Raw genomic sequence first — 18,780 nt, 5'->3', positions numbered from 1 at the left:
CTGCATGCTCTAGCCTCTTTCTGCTGTTCTCTTTACATTTTCTGCACCTCACCTGACATTGTCTGCACCTCTCTTGCCTCTTTCTGCACTTCTCTTGCTTCTTTCAACACCTCTGTTGCTTCTTTCAGCAATTCTTTTGCCTCTTTCTGCACTTCTCTTGCTTGTTTCTGCATCTCTCTTGCGTCTTTCTGCACCTCTGTTGCCTCTTTCTGCAACTCACTTGCTTCTTTCTGCACCCCTCTTGCCTCTTTCTGCACCCCTCGTCCCTCTTTCTGCACCTCTATTGCCTCTTTGTGCACCCTTATTCTCTCTTTCTGCACCTTTCCTACCTGTTTCTGAACCTTGCTTGCCTCTTTCTGTACCTCTGTTGCTTCTTTCTGTAATTCTCTAGCTCGTTCTGCACCCTTTACGCCTCTTTCAGCACCTCTGTTGCTTCTTTCTAAACTTCTCTTCCTTCTTTCTGCACTCCTCCTGCTGCTTTCTCTACTTGTCTTGCTTCTTTGTGCACCTCGCCTTATTTCTGCACCTCTCTTGCCTCTTTTTGCACCTCTGTTGGTTCTTTCTGCACTGCTCTTGCTTCTTTATGCACCTCTTTTGCAAATTTCTGCATCCCTCTTGCCTCTTTCTGTACCCCTCTTCCCTCTTTCTGCACCTCTCTTGCCTCTGTCTGCACACCTGTTCCCTCATTCAGCACCCCATTTGCCTGTTTCTGCAACTCTCTTGCCTCTTTCTGTACTTCTATTGCCTATTTCTGCACCTCTCTTGCTTTTTTCTGCACCAGTGGTCTCTTTCTGCCCCCCTGTTGTCTCTTTCTGCACTCGTCTTCCCTCTTCCTGCACCTCTCTTGCCATTTTTTGCACCTCTCTTGCCTCTTTCTGCACATCACTTGCCTTTTTCTACACCTCTTTTGCTTCTTTCTGCACTTCTCTTGCTTCTTTCTGTACCTCTCTTGCTTCTTTCTGCACCCTTGCTCCCTTTTTTGCATCCTTCTTGCCTCTTTCTGCTGTTCTCTTGCCATTTTCTGCACTTCTCTTGCCTCTTTCTGCACCTCACTTGCTTCTTTCTGCACCCCTTTATGTACCCCTCTTTTCTCTTTCTGTACTTCTCTTGCGTCTTTCTGCACCCCTGTTCCCTCTTTCTGCATCTTTCCTGCCTGTTTCTGCATCTCTCTTGCCACTTTCTGTACCTCTAGCACTTCTTTCTGCACTTCTCTTCCTTCTTTCTGCACCCCTCCTGCCTCTTTATGTACTTGTTGTGCCTCTTTGTGCACCTCTCCCATTTTTTTCTGTACCCCTCTTGCCTCTTTTTGCACCTCTATTGGTTCTTTCTTCACTGCTCTGGCTTCTTTATGCACCTCGTTTGCAAATGTCTGCATCCCTTTTGCCTCTTTCTGTACCCCTCTTCCTTCTTTCTGTACCTCTCTTGCCTCTGTCTGCAAACCTGTTCCCTTTCTGCACCCCTTTTGCCTGTTTCTAAAATTTTGTTGCCTCTTTCTGCAGTTCTAATGCCTCCTTCTGCACCTCACTTGCCTCTTTCTGCAAATCTATTCCCTCTTTCTGCACCTCTCTTGCTTCATTCTGCACAACTGCTGTCTCTTTCTGCACCCCTGGTGTCTCATTCCACACTCATCTTTCCTCTTTCTGCACCTCTCTTGCTTCTTTCTGCACTTCTCTTGCTTCTTTTGCACCTCTCTTGCTTCTTTCTGCACCCTTTTTCCCTTTGTTGCATCGTTCTTCCCTCTTTCTGCTGTTCTTTTGCCATTTTCTGCACCTCTCTTGCCCCTTTCTGCACCTCACTTGCCTCTTTCTGCACTTCTCTTGCTTCATTCTGCACCTCACTTGCCTCTTTATACACTTCTTTGCCTTTTTCTGTACCTCTCTTGCTACTTTTGCACCCCTGTTGTCTCTTTCAGCACCCCTGTTGTCTCATTCTGCACTTGTCTTTCCTCTTTCTGCACTTCTCTCGCTTCTTTCTGTACCTCTCTTGCTTCGTTCTGCACCATTCTTCCCTTTTCTGCATGCTCTAGCCTCTTTCTGCTGTTCTCTTTACATTTTCTGCACCTCACCTGACATTGTCTGCACCTCTCTTGCCTCTTTCTGCACTTCTCTTGCTTCTTTCAACACCTCTGTTGCTTCTTTCAGCAATTCTTTTGCCTCTTTCTGCACTTCTCTTGCTTGTTTCTGCATCTCTCTTGCGTCTTTCTGCACCTCTGTTGCCTCTTTCTGCAACTCACTTGCTTCTTTCTGCACCCCTCTTGCCTCTTTCTGCACCCCTCGTCCCTCTTTCTGCACCTCTATTGCCTCTTTGTGCACCCTTATTCTCTCTTTCTGCACCTTTCCTACCTGTTTCTGAACCTTGCTTGCCTCTTTCTGTACCTCTGTTGCTTCTTTCTGTAATTCTCTAGCTCGTTCTGCACCCTTTACGCCTCTTTCAGCACCTCTGTTGCTTCTTTCTAAACTTCTCTTCCTTCTTTCTGCACTCCTCCTGCTGCTTTCTCTACTTGTCTTGCTTCTTTGTGCACCTCGCCTTATTTCTGCACCTCTCTTGCCTCTTTTTGCACCTCTGTTGGTTCTTTCTGCACTGCTCTTGCTTCTTTATGCACCTCTTTTGCAAATTTCTGCATCCCTCTTGCCTCTTTCTGTACCCCTCTTCCCTCTTTCTGCACCTCTCTTGCCTCTGTCTGCACACCTGTTCCCTCATTCAGCACCCCATTTGCCTGTTTCTGCAACTCTCTTGCCTCTTTCTGTACTTCTATTGCCTATTTCTGCACCTCTCTTGCTTTTTTCTGCACCAGTGGTCTCTTTCTGCCCCCCTGTTGTCTCTTTCTGCACTCGTCTTCCCTCTTCCTGCACCTCTCTTGCCATTTTTTGCACCTCTCTTGCCTCTTTCTGCACATCACTTGCCTTTTTCTACACCTCTTTTGCTTCTTTCTGCACTTCTCTTGCTTCTTTCTGTACCTCTCTTGCTTCTTTATGCACCTCGTTTGCAAATGTCTGCATCCCTTTTGCCTCTTTCTGTACCCCTCTTCCTTCTTTCTGTACCTCTCTTGCCTCTGTCTGCAAACCTGTTCCCTTTCTGCACCCCTTTTGCCTGTTTCTAAAATTTTGTTGCCTCTTTCTGCAGTTCTAATGCCTCCTTCTGCACCTCACTTGCCTCTTTCTGCAAATCTATTCCCTCTTTCTGCACCTCTCTTGCTTCATTCTGCACAACTGCTGTCTCTTTCTGCACCCCTGGTGTCTCATTCCACACTCATCTTTCCTCTTTCTGCACCTCTCTTGCTTCTTTCTGCACTTCTCTTGCTTCTTTTGCACCTCTCTTGCTTCTTTCTGCACCCTTTTTCCCTTTGTTGCATCGTTCTTCCCTCTTTCTGCTGTTCTTTTGCCATTTTCTGCACCTCTCTTGCCCCTTTCTGCACCTCACTTGCCTCTTTCTGCACTTCTCGTGCTTCATTCTGCACTTCTCTTGCTTCTTTCCGCACCTCTGTTGCTCCCTTCTGCACTTTTTTTCCTTCTTTCTGCACCCCTGCAGCCTCTTTCTGTACCACTCTTGCCAATTTGTGCATCTCTCCTACCTCTTTCTGCACCCCTCTTGCCTCTTTTTGCACCTCTGTTAGTTCTTTCTGCACCGCTCTTGCTTCTTTCTGCACCTCTTTTGCAACTTTCTGCATCCCTCATGCCTCTTTCTCTAACCCTATTTATTTCCTATTTTTCCACCTCTCTTGCTTCTTTCTGCACATCTCCTGATTTTTTTTGCACTGCTCTTGCTTCTTTCTGTACCCCTCTTGCCACTTTAAGCACCCCAGTTGCTTCTTTCTGCACTTCTCTTGCCTCTTTCTGCACCCCTCTTGCCACTTTAAGCACCCCAGTTGCTTCTTTCTGAACTTCTCTTGCTTCTTTCTGCTCCCCTCTTGCCTTTCTGTTCCCTATTTTGCCTCTTTGTGCACCTCTCCTGCCTCTTTGAGGGCCTCACTTGCCTTTTTCTGCTGTTCTCTTGCCTCTTTCTGCATCTCTTTTACTTCTTTCTTGCCTCTTGCTTTACCCATCTTGCCTCTTTCTGCACCTCTGTTGTTTTTTTCTGCACTGTTCTTGCTTCTTTCTGCACCACTGACTTAGAGGTAGTTTTAACCCCCCTACCCTATTATGTACTAGGGCCTTACAGGGGAGGTTATGCCAATCACAGGGGTACCCCAACCTATAGTGTACCCTAGTGTATGTAGGTGTTTTCACTGTATTGTAAATGTCTTTTGGCATAGCACTGGCTCCGGGCCTGGTTAGTCAGAGTCAGTTACCACCAGTACCAGCCAGCAAAAAGTTGGGGGCACAGGATGACTTTGCAACAAGGCCTCTTTCTGCACCTCTTTTGGTTCTTTCTGCATATCTCTTGCTTCTTTCTGCATCATTCTTTGTCTTTCTGGACTTTTGTTGCCTCTTTCTGCACTGCTCTTGCTTCTTTCTGTACTTCTCTTGCTTCTTTCTGCACCTCTCTTGCTTCTTTCTGCACCCCTTTTCCCTTTGTTGCATCCTTCTTCCCTCTTTCTGCTGTTCTTTTGCCATTTTCTGCACCTCTCTTGCCCCTTTCTGCACCTCACTTGCCTCTTTCTGCACTTTTCTTGCTTCATTCTGCACTTCTCTTGCTTCTTTCCGCAGCTCTGTTGCTCCCTCCTGCACTTCTTTTCCTTCTTTCTGCACCCCTGCAGCCTCTTTCTGTACCACTCTTGCCAATTTGTGCATCTCTCCTACCTCTTTCTGCACCCCTCTTGCCTCTTTTTGCACCTCTGTTAGTTCTTTTTGCACCGCTCTTGCTTCTTTCTGCACCTCTTTTGCAACTTTCTGCATCCCTCATGCCTCTGTCTCTAACCCTATTTATTTCCTATTTTTCCACCTCTCTTGCTTCTTTCTGCACATCTCCTGCTTTTTTTGCACTGCGCTTGCTTCTTTCTGCACCCCTCTTGCCACTTTAAGCACCCCAGTTGCTTCTTTCTGCACTTCTCTTGCCTCTTTCTGCACCCCTCTTGCCACTTTAAGTACCCCAGTCGCTTCTTTCTGAACTTCTCTTGCTTCTTTCTGCTCCCCTCTTGCCTTTCTGTTCCCAATTTTGCCTCTTTGTGCACCTCTCCTGCCTCTTCGGGGGCCTCACTTGCCTTTTTCTGCTGTTCTCTTGCCTCTTTCTGCATCTCTTTTACTTCTTTCTTGCCTCTTTCTTTACCCCTCTTGCCTCTTTCTGCATCGCTGTTGGTTTTTTCTGCACTGTTCTTGCTTCTTTCTGCACCTCTGACTTAGAGGTAGTTTTAATCCCCCTGCCCTATTATGTACTAGGACCTTACAGGAGAGGTCATGCAATCACAGGGGTACCCCAACCCATAGTGTACCCTTGTGTATGTAGGTGTTTTCACTGTATTGTAAATGTCTTTTGACATAGCACTGGCTCCGGGCCTGGTTAGTCAGAGTCAGTTACCACCAGTACCAGCCAGCAAAAAGTTGGGGGCACAGGATGACTTTGCAACAAGGCCTCTTTCTGCACCTCTTTTGGTTCTTTCTGCATATCTCTTGCTTCTTTCTGCACCATTCTTTGTCTTTCTGGACTTTTGTTGCCTCTTTCTGCATTTCTCTTGCTTCTTTCTGCGCCTTTCTTCCTCTTTCTGCATATGTCCTACCTATGTAGACATAGTTAGAAATCATCATTTAAAAAACCTTTGAAATGCGCTGAAAAAACCATAGGTTTCAAGAACGTTATAGTTAGGAATTAGCTTTTAAAAACCTTAGAAATTCACTGAAAAAACACAGGTTTCAGGGACGTTATAGTTAGTTGGACATTTCACTCATATAAAAACAGAGAAATTCGGCCATTATAGTTAGTTGAGGTGACTATAAATCGCGCTCCTGCAATGCACTGCTGATGACGTCACATATTACATCACTCATGACATGGTCAGTGACATCACTGACGACATCACTGATGACATCTCAAATGACATCACTGATAACATCATCCTTGTGATAATCTGATACACCTCCTCACACCCTAATATAAACTTTGATACACCAACTCTAAAATAAAGACTACCATTTTTTAAACCAAACACACACCAATACCAGTTACTACATACCCACTCACTGATTCTTAGGTCTACACACACATCTACTCATTCACCCATACAGTCACTCATCAATAGCGCACTATCATATGCACTCATACACCTTTACAGACACTCACATACTGCCACTCATGCATAGTTACACACATACATAGTCAGTCATGCAAAGAATCAATCACACTCCCATTTACTCACATACACAATTATTCACACTGCACCTCACTTATTCATACAGATTTTAACACATACTTACTCTCTTATACAATCACTGACACAAGCACACACTCATCCATATAGCCACTCTCACAATCACTCACTCTCACATATAGTCATTTATATAATCCAACACTTACATGTACTGCCTTTCACATATGTAGTTACTCACACATGTATCACTGAGACATCTAAACACTCACCAACACATCTATACACACACACCCATACAGGCCTTCACAGAGACACTCTTGAACCCATACACCCAGTGAATCTCCCACTCACACATCTATGCACAAAGTCACATCCCCCCACCCACCCACACAGGCACTCAGGCACCCATATCGATACTCAGACAATCAATCAATAACCCATATAGACACCCATGTAGCTACTCATTAACCCATGCAGCCGCTTACACACCAACTGACAGACTGATACAGAGATTCACACAGTTTAGTCACTAACCCATGCATTCAGTAAGACACGTTTAATCACTCATTTATACAGTTTGTCACAAACCTACTAAATCATCCATACACATTCTCATGCACCCACTCATTCTTCAATACACCTTGGCATATATATATGTATCATATTTAAACATTTTAGAAATGCTCAGTCACTGGATGATGTCATCAGTGATGCCATTTGAGATGTCATCAGTGATGTCATGTCACTGACAATGTCATGAGTGATGTAATAAGTGACGTCATCAGCAGTTCACTGCGTGGGCGTGAATTATAGTTACCTCAACTAACTATAACGGCTGAATTTCTCTGGTTTTATACGAGTGAAATGTCCAAATAACTATAACGTCCCTGAAACCTGTGGTTTTTTCAGTGAATATATATATCGTCCTTTGAAGTGTCCTGGATCTATGCTGGCATCGTGACTTTTCAAGCTCTAGGTATAGAGAGACTCCAGGACCGCCTCGGGAATGGACCAGGCAAGCGGCTGCTGCAAATGGCAGGCTATGACTTCATGGTGAGGCGGGATAATTTCGATCTCGTCCTCCGGCCTTGTGTGTTCCTAATTCAGAGGCTGGGACGTTGGGGACTGTAGGGAGCCTTCTAACACAGCAATTATGGGGCCACCTGCTGCAACACGGCCCCTCCTTTACATGGCACAAACTCGGCGCTCACATGAGCATTAATTGATCCTGCTGCGGTACTTACCTGTGAAGTGCATGCTGGATGTTGTAGTCGTGCATCAGACTGCAGCTGCTCCAATCACAGCGGGGTCAGCTGGTCTTCCTTCAATGGGAGTGCCTCAGAATATTTAAAGGAGGGAAAAGGTGGTGTCCGGTTGCGAGCCGCATCTGAAGAAGGCAATTACTGCCGAAATGCATCATGCTGTTCTCAATCAGTGAATAAAGGGTTTCCTTACTGCACCCCACTGTGTCCTTGGATTGCTTGTGAGAAAGTGGTCGTTTGGAGATATTTTCGCGCTTGCCAGAAGCGCGTTACAAGGACCCGTCCTTTGAAGTGTCCTGGATTTATGCTGGCATCGTGACTTTTCAAGCTCTAGGTATAGAGAGACTCCAGGACCGCCTCGGGAATGGACCAGGCAAGCGGCTGCTGCAAATGGCAGGCTATGACTTCATGGTGAGGCGGGATAATTTCGATCTCGTCCTCCGGCCTTGTGTGTTCCTAATTCAGAGGCTGGGACGTTGGGGACTGTAGGGAGCCTTCTAACACAGCAATTATGGGGCCACCTGCTGCAACACGGCCCCTCCTTTACATGGCACAAACTCGGCGCTCACATGAGCATTAATTGATCCTGCTGCTGTACTTACCTGTGAAGTGCATGCTGGATGTTGTAGTCGTGCATCAGACTGCAGCTGCTCCAATCACAGCGGGGTCAGCTGGTCTTCCTTCAATGGGAGTGCCTCAGAATATTTAAAGGAGGGAAAAGGTGGTGTCCGGTTGCGAGCCGCATCTGAAGAAGGCGATTACTGCCGAAATGCATCATGCTGTTCTCAATCAGTGAATAAAGGGTTTCCTTACTGCACCCCACTGTGTCCTTGGATTGCTTGTGAGAAAGTGGTCGTTTGGAGATATATATATATATATATATATATATTATCTACTGGCGGTCGCCAGTAGATAGTTATAGTTAGGACCGTGTTTCCATAGGAAATCCGTAACATTCTATTTGGAATAACTTTGGCGTCGGTTGACGAATCCTCGCAAATTTTTCAAAACTAATGGGGCGCTACGCTCCGCTCCTACCCTGAAAGTTTCGGGGTGATTCGTCAAGCGGGGGCTGAGAAAAAAGGGGGGTCCCAAAACGCGTTTTCCCCATGCATTTTTCCATTGGACCTTTAGACACAGCTACAGCCCGAACGGCTGAACAGAATTATGTGAAATTTGGCAGAGAGGTAGTCCTCAGGTCAGGGATGTGCCTTTTGCAGGTCTTGTGTAAATCTGTTCAGTATTTCCTGAGAAAATAGCATTTAAATCAATATATATATCTGTGGGCGCGCTCCGTGCGCTTACCGTAAGCTTACCGTACGCGCACGGTGCCGTGCGCGAGCGCGATTCTGATTGGTTGTTAGATCTTAGTAAACATTCGAATCGGTCGAAATCAGGAAGTGTCGGACGCCATTTTGTCTCTCGCAGTCTGAGGGGGTGTAAAACAAAGGTGGATAACGTGAAAAGGGGGCAGGCTGGACAGTTCCTGACCCCCTAGCCTTTGTCAGGGGGTCTTAGAAGGACCCCCAAGGGCAAAAAATTAATTTAAACTTTTTTTAAAAAATTCGCCGAATGCGCGCAGCGTACGCGCACGGCGTAAACGGAGAAATTCTGCGAAATTTGCGTAATTACGCGTACCGTGCGCGCACGGTAAAAAAACTTTTTTCAAAAAGGAAAGCTTAAAAAAAAAAAAAAATTGTGAGGTAAGGTTGGCTCTTAAAAGAGCCGTTGGGTTCATAGAGGGATGGAGGAAAGAAAGAATGGGAATATTATGAGGGTCTACAAACATGCTGGTCTATCTTATTGTTAAGAAGGGGAACACTGGTCTCCCCAAAAACAATAAGACCACAACACTTTATACACCTCATTACAACCCTCCCAAATCGAGGGTTAATGTCCAGAGGAGCAGAAGAAGGTGATGCTCCCACCTCAGAGGAAGGGCTCAGCTGAGCTGCCGATGATGTACTCGGCTGAGCTTCTGAGGCTGGGCTCTGGTGACTTACTGAAGAGTTTTCTCCAGTATGTCGAGCAAAGGTCCTGGGATGTTTATCCCTAAGGTGTCTCATCATAGAGTGATTTCCAAAGGAATACTTTTTCCTAGGATTTCCTCTTGATAAAACACGGTCACAAAGTGTGCAAGTGACCAGTGGAGCATTGACCTTTTTCTCCCCCTCTGGAAAAGTAAAATACTCCCATATAAAAGAATTCTTCTGTTTCCTCCTTCTCTGGATGATGGTGGTGCTGCTAGCCTCACTCTCAGAAGAGGTCTGCTGTTCTGCCATTGTATCCCAAAGACAATTCAGCTCCTGCTCCTAGAGAATCACAAGCAGTAATGAGGGGAATGGGTGTGGTGTGGGAAGTTTCTGGAACTGAAAGTAGTTTCAACCAATGAAAAGTGTTCTTTCAAGCAGTAATGAGGGGAATGGGTGTGGTGTGGGAAGTTTCTGGAACTGAAAGTAATTTCAACCAATGAAAAGTGTTCTTTGTGGATCACATGACCTACCGTGCGCGCTCCGTAAGCTTACGGTACGCGCTCGTAAACAAGTACGCATGCGCAAACGTGACGCTTACGGAGCGCTTACGGAGCGCGTACGTAAGATGCACTCGCGCATGCCCATTACACGCCCCTGCGTAACCGCGACGTTGCTTCCGCGTGTACGCGTACGTCACGCACGTATCACGTAAGCGTGCTGTACTTATGACGTACGGAGCGCGTAGCGTCAGCTTACCGTACGCGTATCCTATTACGTACGCGCACCGTACTTATGACGTACGGAGCGCGTACCGTCAGCTTACCGTACGCGCACGGAAAAAAATGCAAAAAAAAAAAAACCCTTTCCATAATGCAGGATATAGTACATGTATTATTTTATACATAGGTTTACAAAAGATCTCAAAAAAAAATTTGCATTTAAAAAACCGTACAAATTCACTGAAAAAACCATGGGTTTCACACACGTTATAGTTAGGAATTAGCATTTAAAAAACCTTGCAAATTCACTGAAAAAACCATAGGTTTCACACATGTTATAGTTAGCTGTACATTTCACTCGTAAAAAAAACAATGAAATTCCCCCGTTATAGTTAGTGCAGGCAACTATAACTCACGCGACCGCAATCCTCTGTTGATGCTAATACTGTATCTTTAGCTATACATATATTACAAATATTTATTTTTTATAAACACACATATGTCATCAGTGATGTATTATCTGACATCATCAGCAGCGGATTGCGGTCGCGTGAGTTATAGTTGCCTGCACTAACTATAACGGGGGAATTTCATTGGTTTTTTACGAGTGAAATGTACAGCTAACTATAACATGTGTGAAACCTATGGTTTTTTCAGTGAATTTGCAAGGTTTTTTAAATGCTAATTCCTAACTATAACGTGTGTGAAACCCATGGTTTTTTCAGTGAATATATATATATATATATATATATATATATATATATATATATATATATATATATATATATATATATATATATATATATATATATATATATATATGTGCCTGTGTGTGTAGATATATATATATATATATATATAGACACACAAAAATAATGAAATATAGCAGAACAAAATAGTGGCAAAATGGCAAATTTAGAGGGCGAGTACAGCATGGAGGGGAGAACTGGAGGCAAGTAGGGAAAAAAACTATGAGAAAATTTAAGAGTCTTGTGGGGAGAGTAAGGCAGAGGTGGGAGTAAGAGAGACAGAACTAGCGAGAGAAGGTTAGAGGCTGGGTAAAGATGAGAGGCAAGTGTTGCGGACATGTGGATGTAAAAACACAGAACCAGCAAGAGATAGGAAGAGCCTGGTCATAGGGAAAAGGCAGTGGCAGTGCTTTAAATGGGCCAGCACTCACAGGTACTGACTACTGGCAATTCTTATTTTTATCAGTATAAGTACTGCACTTCTCTACTGTGAGGATAGTACCGGTACCCATGAAAGGTAGGCGGATTGGCTTCAAGTGCTGGTGAGCACTAGGCTGTCCGCGTAGGAACCTATCTGACAGCCAAGGCCCCCTGTATTCTTGAGCTGAGCTGCAGTTGAACTATTCAGTGTGGGCTTTTTTGCATGATGTCCCTGTGTTCACCATCACACTGTGTTTGACAGTGGAGGCCCCATTTAGGCCCTGTGCTGTTAATCACATTCACACTACTGTGTGGATTTATGCAAACACGGGTATGGAGGCAGCAGGCTAACAGCTGCTATTAAAAACTATGGGAGGTAAGGAGTTTAAAATGGCTTTAATCCCACCTGAGACTTAGTGTGAGTGTTTGCATATGGCTCTGTTCTTGCCTGCTTGTGTGTGCCTGTTCTTCTGTGAGAGAAAGAGGGAGAGAATCAGGACACGATCAGGAGATGTTTTAAGGGGACTGTGTAGAATGCTTTGGTGTACATGTGTGCTTGTTTCTTTCTGTGTGTGTCTGTGCACGCTTGAGACTTTATAGTATTGTGCCAAACAACAACAAATAACAGGATGGCATTATGAAGCAGCAAATATTACAAAACAAGGAAATGTTAAAATATCATCCTGTTTGGCTTTCATTTTGTGTAATGAGTTAATCTGTTTTGTTTACATTAATGCATTGCTCACGTGTTTTGATATGTGCTGCAACTGGTACAGAAGTCATTACGCATGATCATATCTTCCCGTAGCCCCGCCCCTAGCCCCTTTTTTCCATTTAAAGCACTGGGCTACATGTTCACAACTGCTTTATAAATTTGCTTTAAAAGGAACCATTTGCCTACTCTTTAAATTGAAAGTTTCTCGGAGGGGAGGAGCGACTTCTTCAAAACTCCCCTTATGTAGTCTTACTTGCGAATACTTATGCCCAACTTTTACACCCCACCACTTTGAAATGTTACCAGCCGCCACTGGTTTATGAACATGTGACCAGCACACAGACTTCTTAATAGTGTGGCTGTAAACAAACCACTACGAGACTATTCTCAGTCGGCAATGAACAAACGAATGCCTGGTCTAAAACACTGAGAGGCAGAGCACATGTAGTAAAGGATGTGGAGCGATTGCATCAGCTGCGCATGCTCCCACTGCTTTCTGTGTGAGACCCAAGATTCCCAACTGTTGAGGGCGTCTCTAAAGCAAACCACGTGGATTCGGGATGGCATTCTGCAAACGTGCAAAGTTCACAGAACTAAGGAAGAAAAAAATTAGAAGCTTTCGATAGCTATCTCGTTTACAAATGTGCATGAAGATCATGGCTTTGAAAAGTTTCAGATTTCTAATAAAATCTAAACAGACCGGACCCAGTTCCTCCCGTTTCAGGGTTTCTATTCCGTTAAAATTTTAACTAAAAATAACTCTTGCACATGCGCATTTGTGTTCGAAATAGGCAACCAGGCTGTTCCCCAAATTTAAGAGGCGCATTTGTTTTCATTTTCATAAAGCTTTGATGTTTTTAATTTTAAAAGAAAGCGCTGACATATATTTGTTTTTCATTTCAACGTTACACTACATTCTCCCGGAAAGCAAAACACTACAACGACTGTGCTATGGTATTTCGAGGGTTACCCCTCCCCCGTCACAGAGCCACAATTCCACTCACTACCCCCGTGCATGCATTACGACAGGGCTTTCCTTCCTCACCGTGTCTGCCGAAGCTCGCTCCTAATCCTGGCTTGCCGTGCAGCTCTGCTTCCCGTTCCCGGAACTAAGCAGGATTCTTTGTCTGTGACAACTCTGAGCTTTTTTCAGGTGTCTGTCCAGAGCAGCAGGCAATGACCCGACCAAGAAGGCGTGCCAGGCAGAGATTACAAATGTGTAACTCGCCGGGCTGCTGGGAGGTGTGCGGGTTTGTCCTGCCAATGTCATTAACTCAGCACTGGCTTTAGTACTCCGACAGTCACATGCCTCGTGCTCAAATGGTCATTCTGAACGACGCAGACAGATCACGAACACTTAGGGGCAGATTTATGTTTGACTTGCGCCTCATGTACGCCGCCGTTGCGTCACTTTTGTGACGCAGCAGCGGCGCAAATCCTGCGCCATGGTGCGGGGTATTTACAACGTGACGCATCTGGGAGATGCGTCACGTTGTACAGCCCTGCGCCACATGTAGGAGTTCCAGGGCAGGTGGGGGCGTTCCGGCGCAGGACCGCCTCCTAAAAGTGGCTGAGTGAAATCTACAAGATTTCACTCAGTCACTTTTGAGCCCATGCTGCGTCAAAACCCTGCGCCTGCTTGAAGCAGGCGTAAGGATTGACGCAGCATTGTGCAGATAGGGCCCCCCAGAGCATTGCTGGAGCTGCATCGCGCTTGCGACGCAACTCCAGCAATGCGCCACTTTTACGGCACAGATGCGTGACGCATCTGTGCCGTTTTTGCCCCATGGTGCGCCGCATTATAAATGCGGCGCATCCATGGTGGCGGAGCTGGGGCGCAAAATAACTGGCGCATCCCTGTTGATATGCAGTGATGCGTCAGTTATTATAAATATGCCCCTTAGGGCTTATTTACAAGTCCCTTCCGCCACTTTTGCGTCATTTTTAACATAAGAAAAGTGACATACGGGTGGCACAATGGGCTTGTAAATAAGCCCCTTAATATTAAAATTATCTATGTAGCGGCTTATTTTAAGTTTAAGAAGAAAAAGTGCTGGAATTCACTGTTTTTCCAATATGTTTTTTGCCAGCAACAATAAAGGCCAGCTTGTTAACAACACCGACCAAGTGACAGCCTTGTGGAAATGTACGACACGAATGGTTGGTCGTTCATATCTGTTGTGTGGCATTTTGTTTTTTGATGGTGTGTTTCTTTTTCTTTTGGGCCGATGTGTTTATGTACTGCATTAGTGCAATGTGATGTGTGTACTGTGGTTATGTTGAAATCTGTTTTGTTGTGCCGAATTATACTTAAATTGGTTTGGTATGTTTCTTTGCATATGTTTTTGCGTTTTGCTCTGCTGTTTATTGCTTTATAGATATCAACAAATGCTGCTGCATTTCCATTCAAAAGCAGCACGTGCCTTTAAAGTTCCCATGAGAAGCAACTAATTACATAGTCTCCATATGCCAGGAATTAACTTTCAGCCTTGAAACGTCATTTACTGGTGTGTCAGCACTAGTGGGAAGTATGTATTGACACAAACTACTAATACCAGAATGCATCACAAGGGTAACCAATAGGGCTGTAAGGATATTTTTTCAAGAAATTAAACCATCTAAAAATCATAAGTGTTACTAAAAATCACCCTCACCCATCTCTGGGCCCTCAAGTTTATCATGGTGTTATTAATGCTTTAATGTGCACAACTCCACATTACAATAAAACATAAGGAACCTACGGTTTCGGAAAAATCCAAGCGCACGCATCATTAACAATTGTTTAACACCAACATTTTAGTAGTTAATCACCATTAAGATATGGGTACTCCCCTTTGGCTGTAGTGTTCTAATGAACAACTTGTACCTCATTTGCTCTAAAATGCAAAGCCTGATGTGTGGTCTGCTTATAATTTGAAATCAAATCCTGTTGAAGGGCACAGGTTTTTTCATTGTTGACATTTTCATGAGTGCATCAACATCTGTTTTGTGGAGCAAAAAAGATAAAGTAGTTGTCATAATGACAACAACATGCCATCCACAATGCACATCTACACCTCCCTCCACTTTGAAAGCGCAATAAGAAATGGCAATGGCATCAGTTAAAAACCATCAAACATTTTAGCTCTACTATAATGCACAATGACCTGATATCATTGGTTTATTCTTAAAATTCTATGGAAAGCAAACGCATCATGTATTTCTTTTAAATACATTTATGGGGAAAGAGTTTGTAAAAACGATATACTTCTCCAAATTCCAGGTATTAGGCCACAAAAGGGGAAACTTGGCAAGAAATAGGAGGTAAAAGTAAGCGCTTTTAGGTTGAAGGCATGGACATATCCTCCCCTTGCCTTGCCACTGTCTGAATTAGTCCTACTGCTCTTTGGGGTTCCCCATCATTGTATATTTTTGCCCAAATACCCCAGTGGGTGGGGAGGAGTGGTCATAAGAATTCAGGGCTGGTAGAATGGATGGACAAGGGCTCAATGAATGTCGTCCTAGTTTTCCAGGAAGCAACAACATCTAGAGGTCTCCTGTGCTGGTCACTCAGTGCACAGTGGATGCCCTACAGGATCTGGACCTTCCTGGTGAAACGGGGACATAGAGCAAAGGGAATCCAAGCTCATCATCTCCTGGCCAGGGAGTGGCTCCTTTCTGGAGTGCAGGAGAAATGGTGGTTGTGATTTGGCAGCTCCTGCAGCCGTTGTTCATCTCTCAGCTACCACCACAGGGGGCTGAACAGGGCAATGCAAGTCACTGAGTGACTCTGTTGATTAGTCTGACGCTGATCTGAAATCTTTGCCAGCCCCCTCATCCTCTATGGAACTTGATTCCTCTGTGCCGCACCCTCCACCCTCTAACTCCAGTGGCATATTTTGCATCAACCCAGATGATTAGCCAACATCTCCCTCAGCTTGTCCAGAGACAGACATTACATCGTGACCAAAGTAATTAAAAACACACACTATTAAGATGTCCTGACCAGAATCATGTCATAAACACATAAAAAGCATCACATGCAGAGTAATACCACGAGATAGCTCTCCAAAGCTAGTACAAACAACACATTTCAAATCAAATTAGAAATATTTGTCCACATGTACAAAATTGTAAGTGTAATTGCAATTATATAGCACTCACTACCATTGATGAGGCGTTAAAGCCGTTTATGCTGGGCAGCATACTGCTTCAGATCCCAAAGTTAGTGGATAATAAAGTATTGGTTATTGTTGATTATTGGGATTAGGCTTGTGCGCTCAAGCAAACTGTTCAATGCATTCACTCAGGGTTCTTTGAGGTAGATTAAATAAGATATATTTGATCATTAGTGGGCAAAGGGGGATATTTAAATTCATGCAGATGTTTATTGGGGTTAATATATGAGACTAGGTAGTGTTAGGTTGCAGCGGAATCACTTTAAAAAAAGGAGAGCTTGTGATCTTTAAAGCTAGTCATGGGCAATTTGCAGAAAGCATTAATAGAGATTAAGGCAAACACATATAATTTATAGAAAGGTTGTGCTCAGAACGAAGAAACATGCAGAGGATGGAAACCAAGGAGAAAGCCATTTGTAAGGATAAAAGAGTGGTGGCCATCAGAAGGTTTAAGTAAAAATCAGTCCTTAATGCTGGATTTCAGGCATAAAGAGGACATTTTTTGAAATACAATGCAATTTGAGGCTGCAAGACTATAGAAAGAAACAACATTATTTGCATGTGAATATAGTGTTATATCAGATACTTTGGCAGGTGCTAGAGGCGATCAGTCTGTTCACTGCTAGATTACCACTCGACCATTTCTTCAGCAAGTAGTGCTGATCAGCTCAGGGGTTGGATGTGTAAAGTAATGGCTGGATGCAAACATTTAAAGGAGTCTCTGCAAATGCTGAAGTGGATGTCTACTGATGTTCATCCTTTTGAGTGGCTCAAAGTATTAATTATAAAACACCATGAATTTCATTTAGGACACCCCTGATTTGGCATGGAACAATATGGAGGCTTAAGGGCAACCTCCACTGACAGTGGAAGTACATTGCATGCAATCCTGCAGGCTGTGAGCCAGACTCAGAGGGAGCTCCCTTTCACAATTAAATTAATACTTTGTTTGCAAGAAGTGCTAATTAGACATCCTGATATACCGGTCTTTGGCAAGTGGTAGGGGTGAGGGTGGGACTAGAGATTCAGTTTTGCAAGGTGAAGGGTACCCCTTAGAGGAGTCCCAGTCTTTTGTCTTCCTTGAAGACTCTTTCACAATACATGTTGACTCTCAAAGAAAGGCGGCAACACATAAAGTTACTAGGGGTCGGCTACTAGGCTACTAGGGGTCGGCGATAAATTCTGTCCGCCACCTCAGTTTGCAGTGTGTGCCCTGTATGCATTATGCTTGTAACATAGAGTTCAGGCAAAACTCTGCCAACAGCCGCAAGGTGGATTTTATTCTCTTGTGCAGTTCGTCAATGGTAAATTGGCAAGCTCGAGGGAGATTTGTAATTTTCTATCAAGATTTTTTCAATGCGGGTTCTGGTGACCGTTCGAAGTGAGAAAGCTGACGCTCGACTAGAAAATCTACTCCAGCTGCAGCACAGAAGCAGTGCCCTATGGTGCTGCAGTTCGCGCTGATTTTACAGTGCAGAACAAGTCCGCGGTGCTCTAAAATCAGCATGGTGCGCCGATTCCGCCCGCTTGCAGCATTCCGCAGAATCTTGTAGAGATTTCATGGGAGTCCATGGAATTCCGCAAAGTGAAATTTGCGAGCTCTGCCCACCTCTTAAAGCTACACATTAATATTGTAGTACGACTGCAACTCCTATTTTTTTTAAATCAATTCCTTGATGTTTAGACTATCGGAACCAAAAATATCTTGCAGCAAAATATCTTGTCAAGAATATAGAGGACAAAAATTTCATGAAGGTAAGTTTCTATAAGTTACCTAACGTTTTACTATATGTAACTCCACATATATGTACCTTGACAAAATGTATATATTAAAGGTACATTGCTGTATATACCTATTTGCTCATACCTTCTTGATATTTCGGTCTTTGATATTTTTGACACAATATTCTGTCAATTCCTTATTAGCATACACATTACCAATATACATGTATTCCAAATACAGCATCCTAGGACCGCATAAAACCCACACTTCCACATCTTAATTCATGTGCTGGTTTCATCATTATACATCATTGTACACGCCCCCAAGTCTTCTATAGACCAGATACAGTCTTAAATTGTAGCCTCAATATTACCCCACAACATAAATAAAGTCGGTTGGTTACTGCCAAGTGAAGGACAGGCTGGAAAAAATCCATTATAAAAAGTAAGGATAATGTTCTACCCTTTTACACTCACATGATGGCTTATCTTCCCTTTCGACCACTTTACCCTCTTGGACCCATCCTAGGTCCTGGTCCCTACTTTATGGAAATTAAAAGTGAGAGTACAAACCGCAAGAGGAACTGATCCGTATACCAGCTTTTCCAAGTTTTCAAGAATTGTCTCCATACTTCTGCAAACAGTTTCATTGTGTCATTGACTTTAAAGATCAATTTTTCAAACTGCTCCTTTTTGAGCATGTCTTCAAGCCATTGTCTATTCATTGGCACCTTAGTAGTTTTCCAAAATCTCAGAATTACCACTTTGGCTATTGTGACAGCTGTTTACAAACAACGGCTTACATGAGAGGATATCTCTGAG

At 44.0% G+C, this 18,780-nt stretch overlaps 1 protein-coding gene across 1 annotated transcript in view; it reads right to left on the bottom strand.

Moving 5' to 3' along the window:
- PTER (phosphotriesterase related) overlaps positions 1-13,292 on the bottom strand; it is a 267,947-nt gene extending 254,655 nt beyond the window's left edge. Inside the window, exon 1 of the mRNA XM_085631463.1 lies at positions 13,125-13,292. The gene's annotated coding sequence lies outside the window, so the exon portion shown is untranslated. The remainder of the gene's footprint in view (positions 1-13,124) is intronic.
- Between the last annotated feature and the right edge of the window lie 5,488 nt (positions 13,293-18,780).

Source organism: Triturus cristatus, chromosome 10, assembly GCF_964204655.1.
Source record: "Triturus cristatus chromosome 10, aTriCri1.1, whole genome shotgun sequence".
NCBI lineage: Eukaryota > Metazoa > Chordata > Amphibia > Caudata > Salamandridae > Triturus > Triturus cristatus.
Note: the sequence above shows the minus strand (reverse complement) of the source record. Positions and strands in the feature narration are given on the sequence as shown.